Here is a 26614-nt window from a genome sequence, read left to right on the forward strand (position 1 = left end):
ATTGGAAGACCAAATACTGAAGTTGAAGCTTAAGATACTTTGGCCCCATAGTGAGAAGATGGGCAAAAGTTGAAGCGGATGTTAGAGAATGAGATAGATAGTGTCATGGAAACAATGAACATGACCTTGAACAGACTTCAAGAGACAGTAGAGGAGAGAAGGGCCTGGCATGCTATGGTCCATGGGGTAACAAAGAGCCAGACATGACTAAACAACTGAACAACAAAAGATCTTTTTCTTCTGCCTACAAACATGATCATGTTTTCTCATCCTTTACCAAAAATAACATACAATGAAATATTCACTTGATCTGATCATCCCTATCAATGTTTGTCCCATTTGTACAGCACATTGTGGCCAAACTCCTTAAGAAAAAATATAAAATTGGTGCCTCCACTTCTCTAGTTTTCTGCTAAACCCTTTCCAATCTGGCCTCCAACCTAATTATTAAATTGAAACTGCCCTTTCCAAAGTCACCAATGATCTCTTAATTATCAAGTTTAATAGTTTATTTTGAATTTAATCCTCCTTGATATCTCTGTAACACTTGACTCTTGACAACAATCTCTACAATATTCTGATCTAAGTCTTTGTGACAGTGCTCTGTCCTGATTCTCCTTCTATTTGTCCAAATGTTCTTTTTTAGATTCCTTTGTTGCAGCTTCTTCCATGTCATGTATTCTAGACCTGGGTGTCTGTTCTACAAAGTCTTTATTTGAGCTCTTATTATCTTTTTTATTTTATTCTATTATTCTATTATTATACTTTTTTATTTTTATTTTATACTATTTATACTACATTATTTTATTTTATACTATTTATACTACATTATTTTATTTTATAGTATTTTATACTACATTATTTTATACTATTTATACTACATTATTTTATAATATTTTATACTATTATACCATTATTATACTCTTTTATTTCATACTATTATTTCAGTCAATCAGTCAGGGAATGTTCAATAAACATTTATTAAGTGCTCACTTTGCCTCAGGCACTATGCTAAGTACTGGACATACAAAGAAAGGTAAAAGAAAGTCCCTGCTCTTTATAGTCAAATGGGGGAAATAATATGAAATCAGTATGGGCAAACAAGACATATACAGGATTACTTAGAAATAATCTGTAGAGGAGGGTAAGCTGGGTGGTGCAGTGGATAGAGCACCAGCCCTGAAGTCAAGAGGACCTGAGTTCAAATCTGGCCTCAGACCAAACACTTGAAACATACTAGCTGTGTGACCTTGGGCAAGTCACTTAACCCCGATTGCCTCACTAAAAAAAAAAATAAATAATCCATGGAGGGAAGTCACTGGCATTAATAGGGATTAGGAATGGCTTCCCATAGGGATTTTAGCTGGGACTTGAAGGAAGACAAGGAAACCGACAGGCAGAGATGAGGAAGGAAAGTATACAAGGCATGAGGAATAGCTAGTTGAAAATTCCCAGAGTTTGGAAATGGAGTGTCTTATGTGATGATTAGCAAAGTGGCTACAGTCACTGGATATCAGAATACTTAGAGGAGAATAAGGTGTGAGAATCCTGGGAGGTGCTTGCTCCAACAGCACATAGACTAAATTTGGAATGATACAGAGAAGATTAGCATGGCCCCTATACAAGGATGACATGCAAATTCATGAAGCCTTCAGTATTTTTTACATTAAAATAATCTCTTAACCTTTATGTAGGACACATTGCCTGGTAGTTCTAGATTTTGTATTTTACCACTGCCAATGTGGTTTTACGGGTTTGTTTATCCATTTAACCTAGGAAAAATACTGTATTTATACATGCGTCTGTGGTTACTTCCCTGCATCAGGATGTCATATTAGTTCTCTTCTTCACCCTTCATCATTAGATACTCCACCAAACAATTTCTTTATAAATACATATTTGCACACCTGCTTTGTAAGTATGATTATCCAGTTAACAGATAATTATAGTTTTCCCTATTAAGATTGACACTGGACCTTGTTTTGTTGTCATTAAAGCACTGTACACAAATGTTTTAAAAATTGTATACAAATGTTTTAAAAAATGTTTATTGTTTACCAAAACAAGTGGATCTCTTATCAAATGCTGCTTGGTAACCAAAATCTTATCACAGTTTTAATTAAAAATATAATAAGAAATAAAAAAAGAATTCTGGAAGGCAGAAGGCAATCAAGTTATGAAATGAGAAACAGAAGATTTTATGTTTTATCCTGCAGGTGGTAGGGAGTCAGTGGAGTTTATTAGGTAGGGTGGTGACATGATCAGATCTGTGCTTTAAGAAGATTAAGTTGATAGTTGAGTGGAGGATGTCTCTCCCCACACCAATCCATCCGAATTTCCTAAAACACAGATCCAACTATGTCATGCCCTCTACTCAATAAATAATGTTCAGTGGCTTCCTATTGCCTCCAGGATCAAATACAAAATGTTCTCTTTGGAATTCAAAGCCCTTCATTACCTAGCCCCCTTCTACCTTTCCAGTCTTCTTACACCTTATTCTCTGACACATACTCTTCATTTCAGTGACACTGGCATTCTGGCTTTTCCACAAACAAGACACTCCATCTCTTAACTCTGGGCATTTTCTCTGTCAAGTATGACACTTAGGTTGTGAGCCTGGGTTGATGAGAGAATGGTGGTCTAGACAGTAATTGAGAATTTTGAAAGGAAGGAGAGATTGGGAAAAGATAACAAGTTCATTTTTGGATATGTTGAATTTAACATATCCGTGAAGCATCCTGTTGTGCAGTTAGTATGGGATGTGATTCTAGAGGTTAGGAGAGAGTTTCAGGCTGGATAATCTGAGAATCATTATCATAGAGAAAATTATTGAGAGCATGGGAGTTGATGAGATCAAGAGAGGGAGAAAGAGAATAGGACTCAGGACAGAGACATAGGGGATGCCTATTTTTCAGTTTACCATATTTATTAAATGATTCTCCTCATATCTATACCTAGACCTAGTCTCTCTTCTGAGCTCCAGTCACAATTCAGATACCAGAAATTTCAGTTATGTCTTGTAGGTGTCTCAAATGTGATATGTTCTAAGCAAAGCTCATTTCCCACCCCACCCCCAAACCTTTACCTAAACTTTTCTGTTGGGCAACAAAATCCTTCCACAACAAGCCAACATCCAAGTCCACCATCTTGGTGTCATTTTCAATTCTTCATCCTCATTCCCTCTAACCCCCCATGCAATCAATTGTCAATTCTTATTGATTTTACCGTCACAGAATGTCATATATATATGTATATATGTGTATGTATAAGTATGTATATACACATACACACATGTGTCTATGTATATCTATGTATGATATGTGTTTATATATATCATACATATACAATATGTGTATGTTTGTATACTATATATATATTTATACATACACACTCATTTTTCAAGTGAGGAAACTGAGGCAAACAGGCTTAAGTAACTTGCCCAGGTCACACAACTTCTAAGTGTCTGAGGCCAGATTTTTTTTATTGTAAATAGTATTTTATTTTTTCTAATTACCAGTTAAAGGTAGTTTTCAACATTCATTTTTTGTAAGATCTTGAGTTCCAAATTTTTCTCCTCTCCCTCCCCTGCCTATTCCTCAAGATGGCAAGCAATCTGATATAGCTATACATGTGCAATCATGTTAAACATATTTCCACATTAGTCACATTTTGAAAGAAGAAACAGAACAGAAGGTAAAAATCATGAGAAAAACACAAAAAAAAGCAAACAGAAAAGTAAAAATATATGGTTTGATTTGCATTCAGACTCCATAGCTCTTTCTTTGGATGTAGATTGCATTTTCCAGCATAAATCTTTCAGAACTGCCTTGGATCATTGTATTACTGAGAATAAGTAAGTCTATCATAGTTGATCATCATACAATTTTGCTGTTACTGTGTACAATGTTCTCTTGGTCTACTGAGGCCAGATTTGAACTCAGGAAGAAAGATGAGTTTTCCTGACTCCACATCTGACACCCTACTACTGTGCCACTTAGCTCACCCCAAAAGTCTAAGTGCTGTTTTAAATTATAGGATGTTCTAAATATTTATACACATATGTATCTGTGTGTACACACATATTTTTTTTTTCCTCTCATAATCACACTCTTAGTTCATTCCATACCATTTCTCAGTTAGACTACTGCAATAACCTTCTTAAGAAAAAAAAAGACATATATTCTTTTTTTTTCATTACAAATTCTTTCTCTCCCCATACCCCTTTCCCAAACCAATGAAAAGGCAAGAAAAAACAAAAATTATTATGTACAGTAATGCAAAATAAATTTCTGCATTAGCCATGTTTCAACAAAAAAGGAAGAAAAATAAGATGCTTCAATTTGCACTGTGAGTACATTAGTTCTATATGGATGTAGATAGACTATTTCATCATGAATTCTTTGAAATTTTGATCGGTCATTATGCTGATCAGATTAATAATTAATAATTTTTCCCAAGTTGACCTTTCTCACTTCTCCTTTCTTCTCAGCTGTTATTTCCTTCCCCTTTCAGATTAATTTCTTCTATACTGCATATACAGTGTCCCAAAAGTGTTGTTGCTCAGTCATTTTCAGTCACGTTGAACGCTTTGTAACCTAATTTAGGGTTTTCTTGATAAAAATACCAGAGTGCTTCGCCATTTCCTTCTCCAGCTCAATTTATCAGTGAGGAAGCTGAGGCAAACAGTTAAATGACTTGCCCAGGGTCATACAGCTAGTAAGTGTCTGAGGCCAGATTTGAACTTAGGTCTCCCTGACTCCAGGCCCAGCACTCTATCCCCTGCACTGCTTAACTGCCTTATCATTTCAGTCATGTCCAACTCTTCATGACCCTATTTGGGATGTCCTTGGCAAAGGTATTAAAGTGGTTTGCCATTTCCTTTTCCAGATAATTTTATAGGTGAGAAAACTGAGGCAAACTTAACCTAAGTTAGTGACTTGCCCAGGGTCACACAACTTATAAGTGTCTGAGGCCAGATATGAACTCAAGGAAGATGAGTCCTCCTGACTCCAGGACCAGTACTATGGCACTTAGCTGCCCCAAAAGACTTAGTGCTATTTTAAACTATAGGGCATTCCAAATAGTTTAAGTTTTAGTAACTTCTGTGTACCTATTTTTACATTATCCTGCTTCCAAACATTGTAGTGTATCTTCCTCAAGAGCAGATATTGTTCTTTGTGTTTCTTTGCCTCTATAGTATTTAGCAGAATTCCTGCAACATGGTAGACACTTAATAAATGCTTATCTACTACCCCCCCAAATGGAGAGTTTTCCTTTTCCTTTTTCCTTTTCCTATTCCCTTTCCTTTTCTTATTACTTAAGCCATGGAATACCCTGAAAGATTTATGGTCATGAGTCCTATATGTTCACTGACAAAGAAGTTTGTTAGATTTAGACTTAGGGACTTACTGAGTGGTTCTATCCTCCTAACTCCCACAGTCATTCTGACAGCCAAAAATGGGGATCGTGGTGGCTCCCATCCCATACCCAGTCAAATTAGGCCCTGTAATTGCCCATTTGACCATTATAAAATGGTAAGGAATTCCTGACTTAAGTAAAAGCACACCTAAAGATTTACTTTTTGTATTTAAGTTCAATCCCTAGCTTTTATTAGAGCCAAATCCAAAGCAATTACAAAGCAGATGGAAAGCCTTATTTCCTGCCCCTTAGAACACAAACCTGGTGATTTTCACAGATCACAGCTAATTTATATTGTTATATTGGGAGAGAGAGAGAGAAAAAGAAAGAGAGAGAGAGAGATTGGAAAGAAGGAATAAATTAGCATATATATCTATATATATACTATATATATTTTATAAGGTAGAACCATTGTACACACTTTAGTGTAGAATGATTTTCTGAATACTTGGGCAATTAAATTTTAGGAAAAATTCAGACACTCATCTATTAGGAACATTTGCTTTTCCTTGAAAAAAATGGAATATGTTCACTGTTTAGAATTAGTGCCATGTATTCCTATAGTCTGCCCAAAGGAAAGGCCTCCCACTTCTAGAATAAAACAGCTGTTTGTTTCTTTGTTTTGTTTTGTTTTTGTTTTTGTTTCTGCATAGCTCACAGGGTAAGAAGTAACACCCTCTGCTTTGAACTAAAGGGAGAAGTAAAAGTAGGTAAGTCATCCATCTGGATAATATCACTGGGTGGCTATGGTGAAGAATATTAACTATCGCCACAACCACATTTAATCAGGAATACTCTAGATAAATTCACATAGAAAAGAAAAGAGACAAAAAGACAATTTTTAAAGGCACATTGAAGTTTGAAGTCCTTAACTACTAGAACTGTCCAAAAATGGAACATATCTCTTTAGATGTCACATTCTCCCTTATCAGAGGTCTTCAAGCAAAGGCAAGATGACCATTTACCAACTGTTTTGTAGATGTAATTCTTTGGCTCCTGTTGGGACCAGATCATTGTTGAAGTTCTTTACAACTTTTGGAATTCTGTTATTCTCTTACAAAAACTTCTGTCATTAGCCCTCACCATCTTTTGGCATACTGGGTAATCATAGGTGATAGTATGCTCATGAAGGACCATGGGATCATAGGTTGAGACCTAGAATGCATTTTAGAGGTCATCTACCTATCATCTAGTCCAACCTATTAATTTTGCATATGTGAAAACTGAGGCCCAGAAAAATTAAATGACTTACCCAAAGTCACACTGGAAGGAAGTTAACTCTGGGTAAATACTAGTAACTCCTTCCTACCTCCTATAACAATTATAACTAATTTGCATTTTACAGTAAGACTTTCTAGACAAGTAGGGACCTCAGTAAAATCTGTGAGAAGTATAAACTCCAGAAAGCCATAACAGGGATACAGTAAGACTCTGAATTAATTAAATAAATCTTCACTAAGAAAGAACTTTATCTGTAGCTTGTCCCCTGGATCAGTAACCATTTCATCTCGCTATTCTTAGTTTTATAACATTTGTGTTATGGGAAATTAGGGTAATTTCCACATCACTTTGATTTTCTTCGCAATAAACAAAGCGTAGTTTGATATAAAAAGACAATACCCTCTTGTTGCCTTCCACAGTTAGTTGCATTTTTCAGAGACCCTTAGCCTGGAATGAGAACCTCTCTACTCTCCCATCACAACAGTCATTTGTTTCTTTCTTCCCAGTAGTTCTATTGTACATTGTCTGATATATGTTACAGCCTTTCATAGTCCATGCATATATGTGTGCTTGGAAGGGTAGGGATGTTGAGGGGAATGAGGAAGGGAGAAAAATGTTGCCTACATGCTAAGCTCAGGCCTTCATAGAGTTAACTTAAATGAAATTAATAAGTTAAACAAAACCGGATGTGAGCAGTCTTGAATGGGGGATTGTTTCTCTTTGCCATCAACACTTGGGATGTGATTAAAAGGAGGAATATTTAAGGAATGTTGACCACAATTCAACATCACTGCCTTCTTCTCACATACAGCTTACTTTTAAATTGTTTTTTACTTTGGGAACAGAGGAGACTTACACAGCTTTGGAAGGGGAGCATGAACAATCAGACATCTGAAGCCATGGTTACACAGTGACACAATGAACTGAGAACAAAACTTCTTTTCAGAAAGTTGAAGTGTTAAGCCTGACTTTGCCTGCTTAGTTGTGGGTTCTACTTTCTGGTGAAAACAGTTAATCACTGTCTGCTCTTTTATGATCCTTATAGGTCTGGCTCTGTAGTTACAGATTATGAATTATAATATGACAATTCACACACATATAGCACATTTAGTTTCAGCTTCATTTTGTGTGTTGCCTTTCCTCTTTAGATTATTGCTTTCTTGAATATAGCGACTATCTTTATTTCCATTTGTATTTGTAAATCCAGTGCTTAGCACAGTGCTTGGGACATAGTAGGTGCTTAATAAATGTTGATTGATTTGTTATTGGAAATCAGCACATTATGCACCATTATGTGCTGCCTCTCACACAATAGAGAAAACATAATCTTGACAAGCCATTTAATCTATATATTTCCAGTTCCTCATCTACCAATCAGCTCACATAAGAACACTGAACTCAGACCTGATTTGTCGAGGGACAATTCTGATTGCATTGTTCATTGCAGCATCCTCACTTCTTGGAACTTCATGTTCTTCTCCAAAAAGGAGGTAGTTATTTGTGTGACAGTCATCTCAAGAATTGTTGTGAGGATCAAATGCAATTATGTTTATGGAATTCTTTGTATCCCTTAAACATTATAAAAATTCAAACTATTATTTTGGTCAATCTAGTACTCAAATGATGTTATTATAATTATTCTACGTAAACTTCAGAGCTTGTCAGACCCTGCTTCATAGGATCTGAGAATAAAATAAAGATCTGGAACACACCTTAGAAGCAATCTAGTCCAACCCTCCCATTTTAGAGATGGAGAAATCAAATTTCACTCAGAGAAGTGATGATTTACCCAATGTCACACAGCTAGTAACAAAGTCCTTTGCTTCCAACTCTATCATACTTTCCAGTTTTCTACATTTTATCTTCGTCCCATTCAGAGGGCTACCAGGACACCAATGTCTGCCTACCCAAAGCAGGCATCTTGCTATCTTGCTTGACTACATGTACCAGCCTCATTTTAGCTCTGGGGATAAGAATCAAATCAATATTATCATTGGTACTGAGAAGTCATGGCAATCTATTATTTGTAGTTTTACTTATTACCTTGGTGACTGCTTAGACAAAAACTACCATCCTTGGTCACCATTATCTTATGAATGAATTACCTTCCCCTCTTAGAATACAAGTTCTTGAAGAAAGAAGCACTTATACTTTCAGATTTGCATTCCCAGGCCCTAGTACAATGGTTGTCACATGGCAGATACTAAATAACTACATGGTTGGTTGATTGGTTTTCTCATCATTTGTTTTTTAATTCAACTATACCTGAACTCTATAGATTTTAATAGTTAACTCAACATTAATAGTGAACATTTATATTATGCTTTGCTGAGCTTTTTTAGTTTTGAACTGAACTTTTTAACCAAAATGATTCAAAACTGTTCAGTAATTCTAATGACTTTTGTTCTGTTAATATACATTAAGAATAATGATATGTGTAATGTATTTTTGCTATATTTAATGATTTAAGATTTTCAAAGTACTTCAGGTATATATTCTTGTTTGATCCTCACAACAATCTTGTAAAATCACTTTTATGATTACTACTAATTTTACAGTTGAAACCGACACAAAGTGGTTAGTCAAAGTCAAAGAGTTAGCAAATGTCTGACACTTTCAGCACAGGTCTTTTTGATTTCTGATTCCAAAGACAATTCTCTATTTACAATATCATACTGCATCCCTCTGTTTCAATAGGACTTTTCTTATCAGTTATTTTGTAGATTTTTGTGTTGTTGTGGGTAGAAGCTTGATAGATTGAATATGAAATTATGGATAAATCCAAGGATTATAAATAACCATTGGATATGGAACTATGTAAATATTCATATTTTTCCACAACAAAATTCTTGGAGATATCTTTTATGATTTTGTTCTCAGAGCCTAAGCTAACATTCTAGCACCAATGAGTCAATTGAGGTAGGAATGGAAATGTAAGAGTTACTAGGATGATTGCAAATCAAGGGTTTTGGTTTTGTTTTTTCTCAGAAGGTCATATGCAAGGCAGGGACTAAGAATAAGCTGGAAGAGTAAGAAAGCACCAGATCTGCTGGTGCAAATAGAACCGAGTTATCAATATTCATGCCAGCTGGCAGCACATCAGGGAGGTTGTGGAATTGTGCCCTGCAGTGAAACTATAGGGATCAGAGAAGTAGAAGATTAGCACAGACTATGAGAAATCATCTGAGGCTTTGTCTTCCAATGCTCCGTAGATGAAACTGACTGATCAACCAGAAATATACACACCTATACCCCTTACAACAGTCTCAGGAAAAGAACTATAAATTTAAAGCAGGATCAGGTTCAGTTAATTTGAGGCAAATATCTCAGATGCTGAAAAAATCATAAACACAATCATCTACTATGTCCCTTCCCCTGACTTATACATTGATACCAGGTTTATGATGAATTGTAGTCTGTGTACCAGTTTAGCTAAGTTCAGAGGAAAGCAAAGAGGAAGAAATAAGCATTTATATATTACCTGCTATGTGTTAGGCATGGTGCTAAACAAATATTTCATTTTATTTGCACAGCAACCCTGAAAGTAGGTGTTGTTATTAGACCCATTTTTACAGTTTAGGAAACTGAGGATAAATAAAAGTTAAGTGGTTTGGCCAAGGTCACACAACTGGTAAGGATTTGAAGCTATATTTCGACTCATCTTTTCCTGAATCCAGGCCCAATGCTTTGTTCAGTGTGCTATGTAACTACCTCTAAGAGAAACTCATCACCAAAATATCTCCAAAATGTTTTTTTAAGACATAGAAACTCCTGAAGACTATCTACTAAGCTATAGAGAAGTAACAGTCTGCATCAGAGGATGAGGAAGTATCCTCATACCACCAAATCAACAGGTCCTTGAAATGGATGTGCACATACATATATATACACACATACATATATATGTATATACCTGTACATGTGTGAATGTTTGTGTACTTATACATATATAAATACATGCTTTATATATAATATATGTATATATACATATATGTGTCAGTCAGCTATCATTTATTGAATACCTACTATGTGTTAAGCATTGTGCTAAACACTAGGGATACAAAGAAAGGTCCATAGATATTTCCATAAACACATATGTAACATTTCAGTGAATGTATATATATATGTATGTACGTGTGTGTGTGTGTTGTTGTGGTTGTTCAGATGTTTCAGTCACGTCTGACTCTTTGTGACCTCATCTGAGGTTTTCTTGGCAAAGATAATGGAACGGTTTGTCACTTCATTCTCCAGCTCATTTTGCAGGTGAAGCTACTGAGGCAATAAGGGCTGAGTGACTTGCCCAGGGTCAAGTGTCTGAGGCCAGATTTGAATTCAGGAAAATGAATTTTCATGATTCCAAGCCCAGTGTTGTACCCACTGTGGTACCTAGCTGCTTCACTTTATAATTTACAAAGCACTTTACTTATCTCATTTGATTCTTCAGTCCTATGAGGTTGGTAGTACATATGTTAACATCCTCATTTTATAGATGAAGAAACAGAGACACGAAGAACTATAGGTCATGCAGCTAGTTAATATTGGAGATGGGATTCAAATCCAGGACTTCTGATTCCAAATCCACTGGTCTCTCCACTACCTTACAGCTGCTGCTGTACTCCAAAGAAGCCTTTTCCTCCTTTTTCTTCTCCAAATATCTTCATTACAGTGAGGAAATGGTGAGTGATTACATGCTCTCAGAAAAAGCAGTTTGAATGACTGCTTAGTTAAAAGGGATTACAAAGAATAAGGTGATGTTTTGCTAAAAAAATTACTCACTAATGACCCTAATAAATCTTTTGACAAGAAAATAAAGATGTTGGTCATTTGCAGTTCTAAAATGATGCTACTTTCTGGATACCCCTCCTTTGCCCCCTGCCCCAAACAGCAATAACAATATTCTTTTTATCTCTTCTTTGACTTCTTTTTACCTTATTCTCATCTTTCCCATTTTCATCCTTTTTAATTGCATGAGGTTAGTAATGGATCAGGTTTGGCTTTAGAAATAGATAAAATAGTTGGTTACCTTACTATATGTGATAAAGGGAATACTTAAAGGCTTTCCTACCCATAATTAGCCTTCCAATAGCTGCAAAAAACTGCTACCATTCCTTTGGGTTAACTTAAGATAATTTGCTGTGAAAATATAAATATTACGTCAGAGGGTAAAACAATGAGTTATTATCAACTAGTTAATACCTGAAGCAAAAAAAAAAAAAGACTTCAAACATGTAGGATCAGATGAAAGGATAGCTAGGTCCCATGTTTGAGAGCCATTGGGAAGAGTGCCACACTCGGTGACCTTGAGTGCATGTGTGATAAGACATAAGAAGGAGAGTGATTACACGGGGTGGGAGGTGGGTTGAAAATCATACTTTATTTATTATAATTTTTTCTTGGCCTAGTCATGACTGGAATATCAAGAGATTTATGTCCAACTGGTGAAATGGGAATAAAAAGAGCAAGTCAAACTTTGCCTGAATAAATGCAGACTCTAGCACTGGTAATCAATGAATCAATATTTAGTAATGCCTACAATGTGCCAGGCACTGTGCTAAGCAGTGGGGATGCAAAGAGAGACAAAATATAGTCTCTTCCCTCAGGGAGCTTATAATTTAATGAGGTGACAACATGCAAACATATATACAAAATAAGCTATATGTAGGATTAATAGGAAATAGCAACCTTAAGGTCAAAGAATGGCCTGTGGTCCCCTATTGTTGCAAAATTAAGCAAATTCTGGGGGTGGCTCTTTGTCCTCTGTGGTGTGGTGCTTCCTGCTATGTTAAAAGCCACCCCAGCCCTTGCACACAAACATCAGTGCACCTCTAATCCCTACAGATAAAGAGGAAGTTCAATGGCTGTACTGACAATTTGGGTGAGGAGGAAGGAGGGTAGAGAGTGATCACAGAATAAAAGGAAGAAAAACAATTTAACGCTTTAGATGAGCAATTACAACATCTACAAATTTTTTTTCAGGAAAATTTATAAATCTATTGCTCTCCTTTGTGGTCACTGTGTCGATTGACCCTGAAGGCCATGAAAAAGAGTCTGTGCTCTATGGGTACAAAACATTTGATGTCAAGGACAAGTAATTATCTTTGTTATGCACTACATCTAAAATGCTTAATGAATCCTTTACAATTTCTATATGAAATATCATACCTTATATTTTATGATGTTATCATAACAATAAATGTTTGAAATTGAACCCAATGCAATGCCACAATCTCTTCAAGTTGTTTTCAAATAGTTTTTATTCTCAACTATTTTCTTAGCTTAAAAAATAGTGTACATGACTGTTTTATCTCAAAAATCATTCTGTTCCTTTAAGATGAGTCAAATATACTGTTTCCAAACACTGACTACTTGTCCATCCTCTAGGAATCAAACAAAAGCAGGACCTGACAAAGGGAAAAGGAAATACTAATGTAAGGGATAGCAATAAAAAGTTTGCCTTTAGGGATAAATTCTAAGAAAAATGGAGAATTCAACTATTAATTCTAATCAATAAAAATAAGTATTTGCCAACCTAGATATATTGAAAAATGTCACTTCAAACTAATTTAATGTTAATTCTTTGATAAGATAAAAAATCTGGTAGCTATTTAGAGTGGGATAGATAGAAACCTGTGTAAAGAAGTACTTAGTATAAGGTTTTTACTGTGTTACAGTATTGGAATAATAATAAAATATTTATTGCAATAATTGGGTGAGAACAGAATTATTTAGAAACTAATTTTTTATCTAATAGATAATATTGCATTCAGGTAAAGATAAATGCAATGTGGGTGCGTGATGCTAGGCTATGAACAGGGCTTCTCAGGCACATTCAAAGGAAAAACACTAATCTCCTTCTTTTGCCCACCCCTCCTATTATCCCTCCCACTCCAGACTCTGACTGACTAGATTCCTTATAAATTTTCTCTCACATGATCCAAAAAAGAGTTGAATAAATCAGCTTTGTAATATCAGAAATTATGAAATTTATAAAAAGCTCTTTAATAGAAGCAGACAAATACTACAGTGCTGGACCTGGAGTCAGGAAGACTCTTTTTTCATAAAACATTTTAATTGATGCTCTGAGACAGGCAGGTATAATTAGGAATAACTAAACATGATGGAAATACAAATTCTTCATTATCTTCTTTTACAATGTGGCTCTTTGTGATATAACAGACAGCTCCTTCAACCAGCACAAAATATTTTAGTTGTCACAGGTATTGAAACCCAATCTCTGACACCTCTGAAGACAACTTGAAGATTGTATCAAACTGTTATAATGGCAACCCACTATAAGATGAGATTGCTTCTTACAAAGGGATTCAATAATTGACGGGTTCCAAAATTCAGTGCTTCTTTGGTTTAAAAAAAGTCTTCAAAATATCAGGACATGTACAAATGCTCAGGTCCTGTTCTCATTTCCACAATATACTCAAGACCCAGGAGTTTTCATATTTCTTCATTTCATATTAATCTTGATTCAGATTTATAGTTATGCTATCTGACCTCAGATACATACTATTTGACCCTGATCTAATCACTTAACCTCTGTCTGCCTTGGTTTTCTCATCTGTAACATAGTAATAATAGCACCTACCTCCTTGGATTGTCATAAAGATCAAATGAGATCATATTTGTGAAGTACTTTGCAAACTATAAAGCACAATATAAATAACAATAAATAATAATAATAATTACTATTATATCAATTCACCATGAAGCAAAATACAGGAAACATCTTCTTCCTTGGGCTAGTTTCTCCTCTCAAATCTCAAATTCTGAATTTATAGGCTTAAACAAATTCACTATTAATAATAGCCATTATCATGATCAGGTAATAAACACAAATAAATGTAAAGGTACAGAAGGTTGTTATGGGGCTTGTAGCTAAGGTTACTTCCTTAAGTGAAAGAGAGGAGTTGCTAAATGGAATCACCCTCTGTTACTGTTACCTTATCAGTGGGAATCCCTAATATCCCAGTACATTCCTAAACTTTTCATTTTCTTGCCACAAACTAATTTTCTCTGCTTTTACTTCCTGGTCCAAGTGCTTATCTGTTTTTGTTTTGCTCTTGCTTCCAGACCTTTCCTGTCTGCTCATCCAAAACTTGGGTCAAAATTTCTTCTGAAAGAGAAATGGAATATTAAAACCAACAGCTTTCCTTAGAATAAACTGAGATCTCCTAAGAATGTCTGTTAATAGCCTAACTCAAGAATTCTCTGTCGGCCAAAGTTTCTACGATTACATATAAGGCACAGCATCAGTAACAATCCAAAGTCTATAATTTTGAGACTCAGCAACCTGAAGCTGCATTCAGAAAACAGAACAAAACAAAAACATTTTAGTGAAGAGGTTGGAGAGATATTCCATATCTCCATGAGATATATCTATTAGATAGAGAGAAGAATTAAATATAAGTAAAATGTCATATTTCTTTTTAAGTATATTTTATTTATTTCACCAAATATTTCCCAATTACGTGTGAAATTTTTAAACATCTTTTTAAAAGTTTTGAGTTTCATATTTTCTCCCTCCTTTTACTACTCTTTGAGAAGCCAAACAATATGATAGCGATTATACGTGAATTCATGCAAAATATATTTTCATATTGGCCAGGTTGCAAAAGAAAATGCACATATATACACAAGAAAAATAAAGAAAGAAGAAAAAGTATGATTCAGTCTGCACTTAGAGTTCATCAGTTCCCTCTCTGCAGTTGGATAGCATTTTTCATCATTTCCTTAATCACAGTAACTAAGTCTTTCACAGTTTATCATCCTTTCAATATTGCTGCTACTATGTACAAAGTTCTCCTCATCCTGCTCACTTTATTTTGCATGAGTTCAGAAAAGTCTTCCCAAGTTTCTTCTGAAACCATCTTGCTGACCATTTATCATAATCATATACCACAACTTGCTCAGTCATTCCCCAAATTGATGAGCATCCTCTCAATTTGCAATTGTTTACCAAAAATGTGGTCATATCTCTGAAAGATACAAGTATTATAGTCAGGAAAAAGGACAAAGAAGCCTAAGTTTATTATCAAGCAGGTAAGGTTTTTAAAATACTACTGAAACAGAAAAATAGACACTTTAGGATGATTATAATCAAAAGCCAAAATGAAAGGTAACAGGCTGTATGATTTAGTAAGCACTCTCTCTACATACCTTGATCTCAACATAGAGAATAAGTGACATAAAGGAATTTGAACCCAGGTGTTTCTGTGTTCAAGTGCACTGTTCAATTCATTATTCTACATGACCTCTATAACTTAGTAATATAGTGGAAATCCCTAAAATCCCAATATACTCCTTACCTTTCCACTGACCTCCAGTCTTGCATCTCCAACTGCCTTTCAGACATCTCAAAATGAATGTCCAATAGATGTCTTGAACTCAACACATCCAAAACTGAACTCGTTATCTTTTCCCCTAAACCACACCACCTCTCTGAACTTGTTTATTATGATCAAGACCAACACCATCCTCCTAGTTCTCCACACTTACAGCCTAGGTATCATTCTCAATTCTTCACTATTCTCATCCTTCATATCCAATCTGATGTCAAGATGTGTATATTTTACCTTCGCAACATGTCTAGAATAATTGCCCTTCTCTTCTCTGATATTGCCACCACCCTGATACAGGCCCTCACTCATGCCTGACTATTACAATAGCCTGCTATTGGATCTGGCAGTTTCAATTCTCTCTCCCCTCCAATCCCTCCTCTATTCAACTGCCAAAGTGATTTTTTTTGAAGTATAGGTCCCACCATATTAACCACCTATTCAACAAACTCTAATGTCTCCCTATCACCTCTAGGATCAAATATAAAATCCTTTGTTTGGCATTCAAGACCTTTCATAACCTACCCCACTGCCCACATGCCTTTCTAGATTGTTTACATCTTAAGCTCCCCACCATGTACTCTTTGATACAGTGAGTCTGGACTCCTAGCTATTCTAGGAACAAGATACTCTACCCCATTGCCTTCAGGCATTGTCACTGGCTATGCCTTATACTCGGAATGCTCTCTCTCTTCATCTCTGCCTTTTAGCTTCCCTGGTTCCCTTCCAGGTTCAGATAAAATCCCATTGTCTACAACCCCTCTGAATTCTAGTGCCTTCTCTCTCTCATTTGCTTCCTATTTATCCCATATGTAGCTTAGTTTTACATATTTGTTTGTTAGTTATCTCCCCCATTAAATCATTAGCAACTTGAGGGCAGAAACTATCTTTTGCCTCTTTTTGTATCCCCAGCATTTAGCATACTACCTGGGACACAATGGAGCTTAATAAGTGTTTGTTGACTGGCTATTCCACTTTATATTGTGATGTATGATGTAGAAATATTCTCTATCAATGAATCAATCAGTAGGCATTTATCAAGTCCCTGCTATGTGCCAGGCACTGTGCTAAGTATTGACGATACAAGGACAAGAATGAATTCTTGCTTCTATCAGTCTCTTCCATCAAGGAGTTTATATTAAATGTGCAAGGTCAACATGTATACATACTAGCACAAAGTGCACAGTAGGTAAATTTGAGGGACATTAGTAGCTACAGAATCCAGAAAACTTCATGTAGAAAGTTGTACTTGAGAGGAGTTTTGAAGCACGGAAAAATTCTAGAAGACAGAGGTGAGGCATTTGTGCCTTCTAATAATGGGGTATAGCCAGTGCAAAGGTGCAGAGATGGAGTGTCCTGGGTGAACAACAGCAATAAGGCCAGTCCAGCTGCATGGTAGAGTGTGAGAAAGTGAGTAATGTAAAATGAAGCTGGAACGGTAGGTTGAGGACAGTTCGTGAAGACCTTTAAATGTTAAACAGAGGAATTTATGATCCTAAAGGCAATAGGAAGTCATCAGGGTTTATCAAAGAAGGGAGTAATATGGTATGAACTGTGCTTTAGGAAAATCACTTTAGCAGCTGTGTGGAAGATAGATGAAAATGGGAAAAGACTTAAGGGAAGTACCAATTATGAGGCTATTGTAATATTGCCCAGTTAAGAAGTAATGATGGCCTGAACTAAGGTAGTGGTCATAAAGGTATTGAAAAGAATTTGGAAAGATGTTATAGAGGTAGAAATGACAAGTTCTGGCAATTGATTAAATAGTTGGGATAAGGGAAAGTGAGGAGCTAAGAATAAAAACAAAGTTGTAAACCTGACCAAAAAAAATGATGGTTGCCCTTCCCAGCAATAGGGAAGTAGTGGCTTTTATGGAAAAGAGGAAAATATAATGATGTCTGTTCTAGATATGCTGAGTTCAACTTTTTTGTCTTTGTATTATTATTATTATCATCATCATTATTATCATTATTATTGTCATCATCATCATCATCATTATTGTTATTATTATTATGATGATGATTATTATATTATGTCTCCTTATTGTGATATCCAGGCCGAAAGTGCAGAAGCTACTCACGGACCTATTCTCACTAGTGATGGGTGTGGGAACTTTGACCTGTTCAATTTCAAACTGGGGCTGGTTTGTACCTATCTTAGGCAACCTGGTGCCCCTTTGTACCTGAGCCCTCATCCTATTGGTGCAAAACTCAGTGCCAAAACCTGATCAGAAAGCTCCACTGCAGCCCAGAATTCTTGAGTTCATGAGATCCATCAGTCTCAACCTCTCCAGTAGTTGGAATTGATTACAGGTGTGATCTATCCAGCCTAGCCAAAATACCTAGTTTGAATTGTCCAATAGGCAAATGGTCATTTGAGATTAGCACTCAGGTGATAGGTCTAACTATAACCCAATGGAGATGATCACATCAGCAAATAAGAGACTATAGAGAAAAAAAATAGAAGAGGGGCCAAGATAGAGCCTTGCATATGCTACATTTTAGTGACATGGTACAGATGATGAGCCAACAAAGGAGATAGGGAATGAGAAGTAATACAGGTAGAAGGAGAACCAGTAAACAATAGTTTAATGAAAGTCCTGAGAAAAGAGAGTAACCAGGAGGGGAGGGTAGCAAGAGTATTAGATGCTGCAGGGAGGTCAAGAAAGACAAATAGCGAAAAAAGACCCTCAGGTTTGGCAAATAAAATATCATTAGTAACTTTAGGGGGAGCAATTTCAGCTCAATGATGAGGTCATAAACCATACTGCAAAAAGTTGGGAAGAGAGTGAGAGGAGAGGAAGTGGCGCAGCCTGTATAGACATTTTTCCCTAGGAGTTTTCCCTAGGAGTTCCCTAGGGAGAGATTTAGGGCTATAGCTTCAGGACATGATAAGTTCTAGTGAGGGTTTTTTTAGGATTGAAGACACTTTTGTTTATAGGCAGCAGGGAAGGAACCAGTAGATAGGAAGAAATTGAAGAGGCAGGAAATACACAATTACAAGACTCATATCATCAGTGTATTTCGCACAGATATACTCTTTGCCTCAGGCAGTGGTGATCATAGGTGAAGCAGGTGAGATTATAGTGTGAGCTATCAGTTAGAAGGCTACTGTAATATTCCAAGTGAATGAGCACGATCGATGGCCTAGTTATAGTGGTAATAAAAAGGCTGGTTGCATAAGAAAAAAAGAGAGTGGGAGTGTAAGAGAGATATTGTGGAGATAGAATCAACAGCACAAGGTGTAAAGACAAAAACATTAACATCAGGTTTGGGAGACTGAAAATATATTATCTGCTCTACCAGTATTGTGCTGTACAAAACATCTTTCTAAGCCTCGGGTTCTTCATTTTTAAAATAAGGAGCTTACACTAGGAAATTTCTAAAGCTTCTTCCCATTCTAAGTCTACAGCTGATTTCATGGAAGGCAGAAAAAAGTCAACAATTACAAGATTGGAGTATGGCTAAATGTTAGTGTCAATGATCAAAATGGGAAAACCAGATGCTAAATTATGTTATCATGTGGAATTATGGAATTTAAAACTAAAAGAGATTTTTACCAGTCACCTTGTCCGAACCTCTCATTTGATAAATGAGAAAGTTTAAGTTCAGACTAGTTAGATGATTTGTCCTGAGTCACATGCATAAAAAGTACATTGCAGAACTGAGATCTGAAACCAGGTCTTCTGATACCAAATTTAGCCTCCTCTCCCTATATTATGTTTGCTCCATCTAGATATCTGCAGAAGCAGAAGTTTCCTTACTGGGACTTCCCTACATCCAGAAGTTGACGGAATGCCCTCTTTCTATGCAGATTTTTAATGTAGAGTCTTAGAATATACCAAGTAATTAAGTGACTTGCTAAGGATTGCATATTAACATTTGTCAAAGGTGGGACCTGAACCTATCCTGAACTCTGACGGCAGCTGTTTATTCACCATGCCTTGCTGAATATCACAAAAAATATTTAACACACAAATTAATGGGGTAGTTAACTATGTTTCCAAATGATTCTTTGATTTAGAAAGGAATTTGCCAGACTATCTTTAATACTTAGTACATTTTTTGTTGTTGTTGAGTCATTTTTTCAGTCATGTTTGACTCTTCTGTGACCTCACTTGTGGTCCTTGTGAAAAAGATACTGGAGTGTGGTCTGTCATTTCTTTCTCCAGTTCATTTTACAGATGAGGAAACTGAGGTAGGTAGGGTTAAGTGACTTGCCCAGGATCACACAGCTAGAAAGGGGCTGAGGTTAGATGTGAACTCAAGGAGATAAGTCTTCCTGATTCCAAGCTAAGTACTCCATGCACTGTGCCACTTAGCTTGCCCTAGCTCTTTTTTGTTTCTTTGTTTATACACTTTATATATATTCATATATATATATATATATATACACATATATATAGACATCTACTGTTTTAAAATAAGATAAATTTGCATACATTTCAAGAAGAAAATAAATAATATAAGACAAAAGTAAAAATAAGAAAACATTTCCTCAAAGATTTTATATGAAATCAAAGTCAGTTTTCACCTAATACATATAGAAGGCCCTTATTTATCCCGTGCACAAGGTTTCCTAACCTCAGAATAAACTGGAAGGATGTCAACTCCAGTTAACCAAACAAAGAAAAACAAAATCATAAATTGTGGGAATTGGGAAACCGCCTTAAAAGGACACTTAGCCACGTAATTTTTTGTCTTCCATTAATGTTATTCTTTAACTTGCAGTTAAATTGTAGATCATCATAATGCCAGATGGTGGAGCTGGTGGATAATGGTTCATAAGCAGTCTGAGGTTTCCATTGTTACTTTGAGTTTTATTTATATTTATATTTATGTATTTATTTATTTATTTTACAACATTCACTGTGATGTTTAGTCTGGTAAACTTTCTATAAAAGTTAATCTTTACTTGTTTTTGCATTTCTATCTAAAATAGATAAATTGAAATATTACATGGAAACCTTACCAACTCAATTCTTAAAACAACAGCTTGCCAAAAGTGGCTTTGGTCTTCATACTCGGATAAATAATAGCCACTAATCCTTATTCAGTCAAAAAACAATATCTTTTCAAAGAAAGTGGGGGTGGTTAACTGTTTTGTTGCTGAAATTTGTCATCTATAATGGATGTTACTGCTTGAAGTTTTAAGAATATTTATAAAATTAAATGAAATGTTGTTATAAGGGAGGGCCAGATGACACAATAATGACATATGCTCTAAGTGATTAAGTATTCCTCAAGTCTAAAGACTCAAAGAATAATTTTTATACTTTTTTCATGCATTATTTCTCTCCCAGTGAGAATTAAATATGATGCATTATAATGACACTTTTCACATTTTTACTATTAATATTTTTCAGAATCCACACTGTTGTGTTTAATGATCATTTTTCTTTTTTTTGTATGAGAAATATTATATCTATCATCTGGATCATATTTGTTCTACTGATAAGAGTTAACACTAAATCAAAATATTTCCTTTATTTCAAACTCAATCACTAAGCTTTTATTGAGCCCCTATAAATATGAGTCTGCACAACTAGGCATGATTGCAGTTACAAACGGGGGAAAAAACAATCTACAGAGCCCTTACCTTCAAGGAATTTATACTGGAGTTGAACTTTGTATACAATTAAACTTCTAAACATATGAAAAAGCAGATGTAAATATAAGAATGTTTAACATAACAATAGAGAAAAATGTGCATGAGACATTTCATGAAGGAGGCAGGGTAATGTAATGGAAAGAGGGCTGGATTTGGAATTAGAGGCCTTGGATTTAAATCCCACCACTGCTATTTTACTTAACTCTATGACCTTAGACAAGTCGTTTTCATTCTTGGGGTTTCAGTCTTCTTTTAAGTAAAAATGAGGTGATTGAATGGGATAACTCCTAAGATCTCTTCCAGCACCAAATCTATGATCTTTTTATTTTATGATAGATTACCAAATGATTAATAATAGACAATTTTTTGGAATTGAAAGCAATCACTCCCAGTTGAAGTATATGGGTATGTACTAACCATCTCAAAGAGAGCTAACAACTCTAAAGCTATTTATGCCTTTATTATTTTGAAAACAGAAGGTGCCCTTCTCAATTAATTTAGGAACCCCCAGTCTGTGGATAACATGACATCACATTTGGGTGTATTGTAGGTTAATTAGATATATTCTTTATAAGTGTATTAAAGATAATCTTAGCTGATGCATCATGACTCTATTTCAGTATATTTGAAAAATTCCAGATGTCTTATCTTCCAGAGAAATAACACAGTTTCACTTCATATTGTCTTTCAAATTAAATAAGAGCAATAGTTCATATTTATATAGTAGTTCATGTTTACAGAGTGTTGTAATAATCCTATGAAAAATATAATACAAATATTATTTTCTCCATTTTACAGATGAGGACAATAAGGATCTGAATAACTGAGTGATCTTGCAGGTGTTATCATGGCAAAGTTGTGATGCAAACTCATGTCTTCTGTTGCTGCTTATTCTACTGTGCTTATAACTGTCTCTGAAGAAAAAAATGATAGGGAATCTAGGTGATACAGTGCTGGGCTTGAAGTAAGAAAGACATTTTCCTGAGACCTAATCTGGCCTCAGACACTTACAAGAGGTGTGACCCTGGGCAAGTTACTTAACCCTGTTTGACTAAGTTTCCTCATTGGTAAAATGTGAAATGAGTTGGAGAAAGAGATGGCAAACTACTCCAATATTTTTGCCAAGAAAACACTAGATGGGGTCATGAAGAGTTGGACACAGTTGAAACAACTGACCAACATCAAGAATATTACAAAATGTTGTCCATGGTTAAAATTTGTTAGAGAAATAGTACATCTAATTAAACATCATGCAAGAAGGAAGGGAAGGAAGAAATAAGGAAGCAAAGAAGGAGACTCAGTCTAGACTGATTTTTTTTCTTATTTTTAGGCAATTGGGGTTAAGTGACTTGCCCAGGGTCACACAGTTAGTAAGTGTCAAGTGTTTGGTTTGTGGTCGGATTTGAACTCAGGTCCTCCTGACTTCAGGGACAATGCTCTATCCACTGCGCCACCTAGCTGCCCTGCTCTAGTCTGAATTTTTAATGCTTTTTTACTCAAGTACAATCAGCGTCCAGAAGGAATTATCTCCTATTACATTTTCCTAAGTTTGCTTTACCAGAGGTGTAAAACACCCCTGCCACATTGTTTTGTACCTTGCAACTCTCCACAGTACATTCACCATCACCAGATCAAAATGTAATTTGAAAATATAAAATATTATAGAACATAGATAATGCTAACATGTCATTTTCCAAGTCAATCTGTGTCTTGTATTCCTTATGTACAGTTTAGCTACCATTTCTGTTTTAGTTTCATGCTACTCGACTCCACTACGTTTAAAGAGTAAAGGACATTATGTAGCTTAAAATAAAACCGTAAAAGTGGGTGCAAAATTGAGTTTCCATCATTCTTATAAGAGATCATAATACCAGGTCATAGAATGGATCTAATTTAATGGGAAGAGTGTGCATCAAGCTGTTGCCAAGTCAGTTTCTGGAAACTGACAAGGGATAAGTTGGGGAAGATGTTAATCAGAACTATGGCGTAGGTAACAAGGCATATGAAGCTCCCGGTCTCCTTTTACAACTCTCTACTGACTGATTCATTCACCAAGTAATATTTAAGCACAAGAGATTGCTCTATTAATTCGAAGATTTCCAACTATAAAATTCTATGAACTTTTATAAGGCAGGGTCTCTACCCTCAAGGAACTCATATTTTTGTTGTCCAGCTAAAACACCTGAGGATGGGGGAGGAGGAAGCAAACAAAAACCTGCTGCTCCCTTGGTTATCTCATGAGCAATTATCATCTCTATGTAGATGATTCATTTATCTACATCTCCAGCTATCATGTCCCCCCTGATCTCCAAGATCCACATTACTAAATGACTTTTAGACATCTCCACTTTGGTGTCCCGGAGATACTTTGAACTCATGATGTCAAAAACAAACAAACAAACCATTATCTTTCCCTCAAAACTAATTTCTTATCCCTACTTATGTTAGGGCACAATCATCTTTCCAGTCACCTAGGTTTGAAATATTGGACTATTTTCTTTCCCTTACTACCCTGTCTCTTCTTCCCAATCACTTTCTAGATGTTGATTTTACTTTGATAAGATCTATTCTCTTCTCTCTACTCACATGTCTAACCACCCAGTTCAGTCCCTCATAACCTTTCAGGTAGACTACTATAATAGTCTCTTAATACTTATATACCATCTCTCCCCTCTTTGATCTGTCCTTCATTCACTGACAAACATATTCCTAAAGCACAGCTCTTATCATGTTATTGTCCTGTACAAAAAACTTCAGTAGCTCCCTGCCTCAGGATAGAAGGCAAGCTCCAGTTTGACACTTAAATCCCTCTAACATTTGGCTCAAACCTATCAATAGACTTCACATCACTCTCCTTTATACCCACTACATTCTAGCTAGAATAGTCTACTTAATCTTCTTGATTCACAACATTTCTCAAATGCCCTTCTTCCTCACCTCCATCTCTTGGAACACTTAGCTCTATTCAAGGATCAGGACAACTGCTACTTTCTACCTGAAGACTTTGCTCTTTTCCCTCTACTTTCTAGTGCTTTTTACCCTTCCTAGAATATTTTTTTAAATTTTACTTTATATGCATACATATAATATACATATATTATATATATATATCTATATATATATCTTATACTTATCTGTATATTCATTGATGTCCTCTCACCCCCTTACATTACCCCTCTGCCATGGAATGTGCATTCCCTGAGGTTAGGAAATATTTCATTTTTGTCCCAATACCTGATACTGTGCCTGACACATAGTAGGTATTTTTTAAAAATTGAATTCAATATGTAGCATGATATGATGATGTCACAGGAAAAGTTAAACATGTCAAAAAAGTTATCACATGGAAGAGATATTACTCTTAAAATGCACCAGTAGAAACACAGTATCCCTAATTATGGGAAATAATCATTTCAGTGTACTCATCACCAATTAGAAAACATCTTAAGTATTTCCTAGTTGCTACTTTAGGAGAGATCCTAACATAGTAGGCTGCTTACAAAAAGGGGCTAACAATATGATGAGGGGTTTTATAATCAACTTCTGATAGAATGATTGAAGGAACTGTGAATGCTTAACTTGACTAAGAGAGAGCTAATGGAGACCCAGTGCTGTTGTTATATATTTGAAGAGCTATCATTTAGAAGAGGTGGGAAATTGAGTTGTTTGAAAGCATATTTTGGTACAATACAAGAAAGTCCTTTTAATGATCAGAGCTATCAGCTCAGGACAGGCTGCCTCATGAAGTTTTAAGAGTCTCATTTCTAGAATAATTCAAGGGAAAAGCTGAATATAATCTATATGGAATCTTCTAGAATAGTGGTTCTTAGCCTTTTTTTGTTGGTTTGTTTTTTATTCATGGACCCCATGACAAATGCAATAGCTACTCATGCTCCTCCCCCTCTTACAGTATGGATTAATTTTCCCTCAAAGTTGCCTCCAGGACCTGCTTGACCCATGTCTCCCTTGAGACCATTTCCTGACTGTCTAAGGGTATAAAATGTCCATGTAGAGTCATAGTCCCTCCAATCGATGGATGTCTGAAGATCACTCAAGTAACCACATCTTGCCCTGCTGACCAGTTATTTTCATATGGAGACTAAGGGGTAGGTGTTCTATAGAGCTAAGTAACAGTATATTCTTGTTGCAGAACATTGCACTTTGAGGGCAAATCAACCTTATCTTGTTAGCTGTTCAATAATTTAGTAGTTTTTCATTTCTTCCTAAAATCAAAACTGAACTCACAGGGTGTCAGCATCAGGCCTATTCCTGACAGGCTACTTTGGCAGTCTGATGAAAAATATGGATCCCTTCTCAGAATATTGTTATGTTTTGTTTTAATACACACTTGGAGAAGATGCTAAATTTCAGTTAGAGATTAGTGAAGATAAAAATGTAATTGAAATTCATGAATCTCCTGTGAGGGTTCATTGACTCCAAGTTGAAAATCCTTACTATAGATCCATTTGCTGGAATATGGACTAGATGACCTCTAAAGTCCCTTGTAATTCTTACTTTCTACAACTTTGAGTAGAAATGATAAGGGAAGGTGTTATGGTGGAGATGACTTTGAAGGATAGATAAGATTTTGGTAGGCAGAGATATATGAAGAGAATGCGAAAAGGCACAAAGCCATAATGGATGATGGCAGAGGCTAGGAGGAGGCCAAATAACAGCTTGGTGGAGTTTGGTGATTTCAGAAATTTAGTGCTGGATTGCAGAGGTCATCCAGTCCAAGTTCCTTGTTTTACAGATAAGAGAACTGAGGTCAGAAGGATCACATGACTTGCTAAAGTGACATAGATAGCAAGCAGGGGAATCAGGATGTGAATCCACATCCTTGTACTCCAGGTCCACAGCTCTTTCCCCTTATATCATGAAGCCTTATAAGAACAGGGCATATGATAATTACTACTTGTGTGACCTTGAGCAAGTTACTTGACTGCCATGGGCCTTGATTTTCTCAGCTGCGAAATGAGACTACTACATGACCTCTATGTTCCTTCTAGGTCTAGCTC

The 26614-nt window shown here is 35.8% G+C and overlaps 1 non-coding gene across 1 annotated transcript; it reads left to right on the top strand.

Moving 5' to 3' along the window:
• Positions 1–1555: 1555 nt before the first annotated feature.
• Positions 1556–1662, top strand: LOC114022856. Its single transcript, XR_003566712.1, has one exon. It is a non-coding gene; the product is annotated as a U6 spliceosomal RNA (small nuclear RNA).
• The last annotated feature ends 24952 nt before the right edge of the window (positions 1663–26614 follow it).

The sequence above is a fragment of the Vombatus ursinus genome, unplaced genomic scaffold, assembly GCF_900497805.2.
Source record: "Vombatus ursinus unplaced genomic scaffold, bare-nosed wombat genome assembly UNPS02014813.1, whole genome shotgun sequence".
Lineage (NCBI taxonomy): Eukaryota > Metazoa > Chordata > Mammalia > Diprotodontia > Vombatidae > Vombatus > Vombatus ursinus.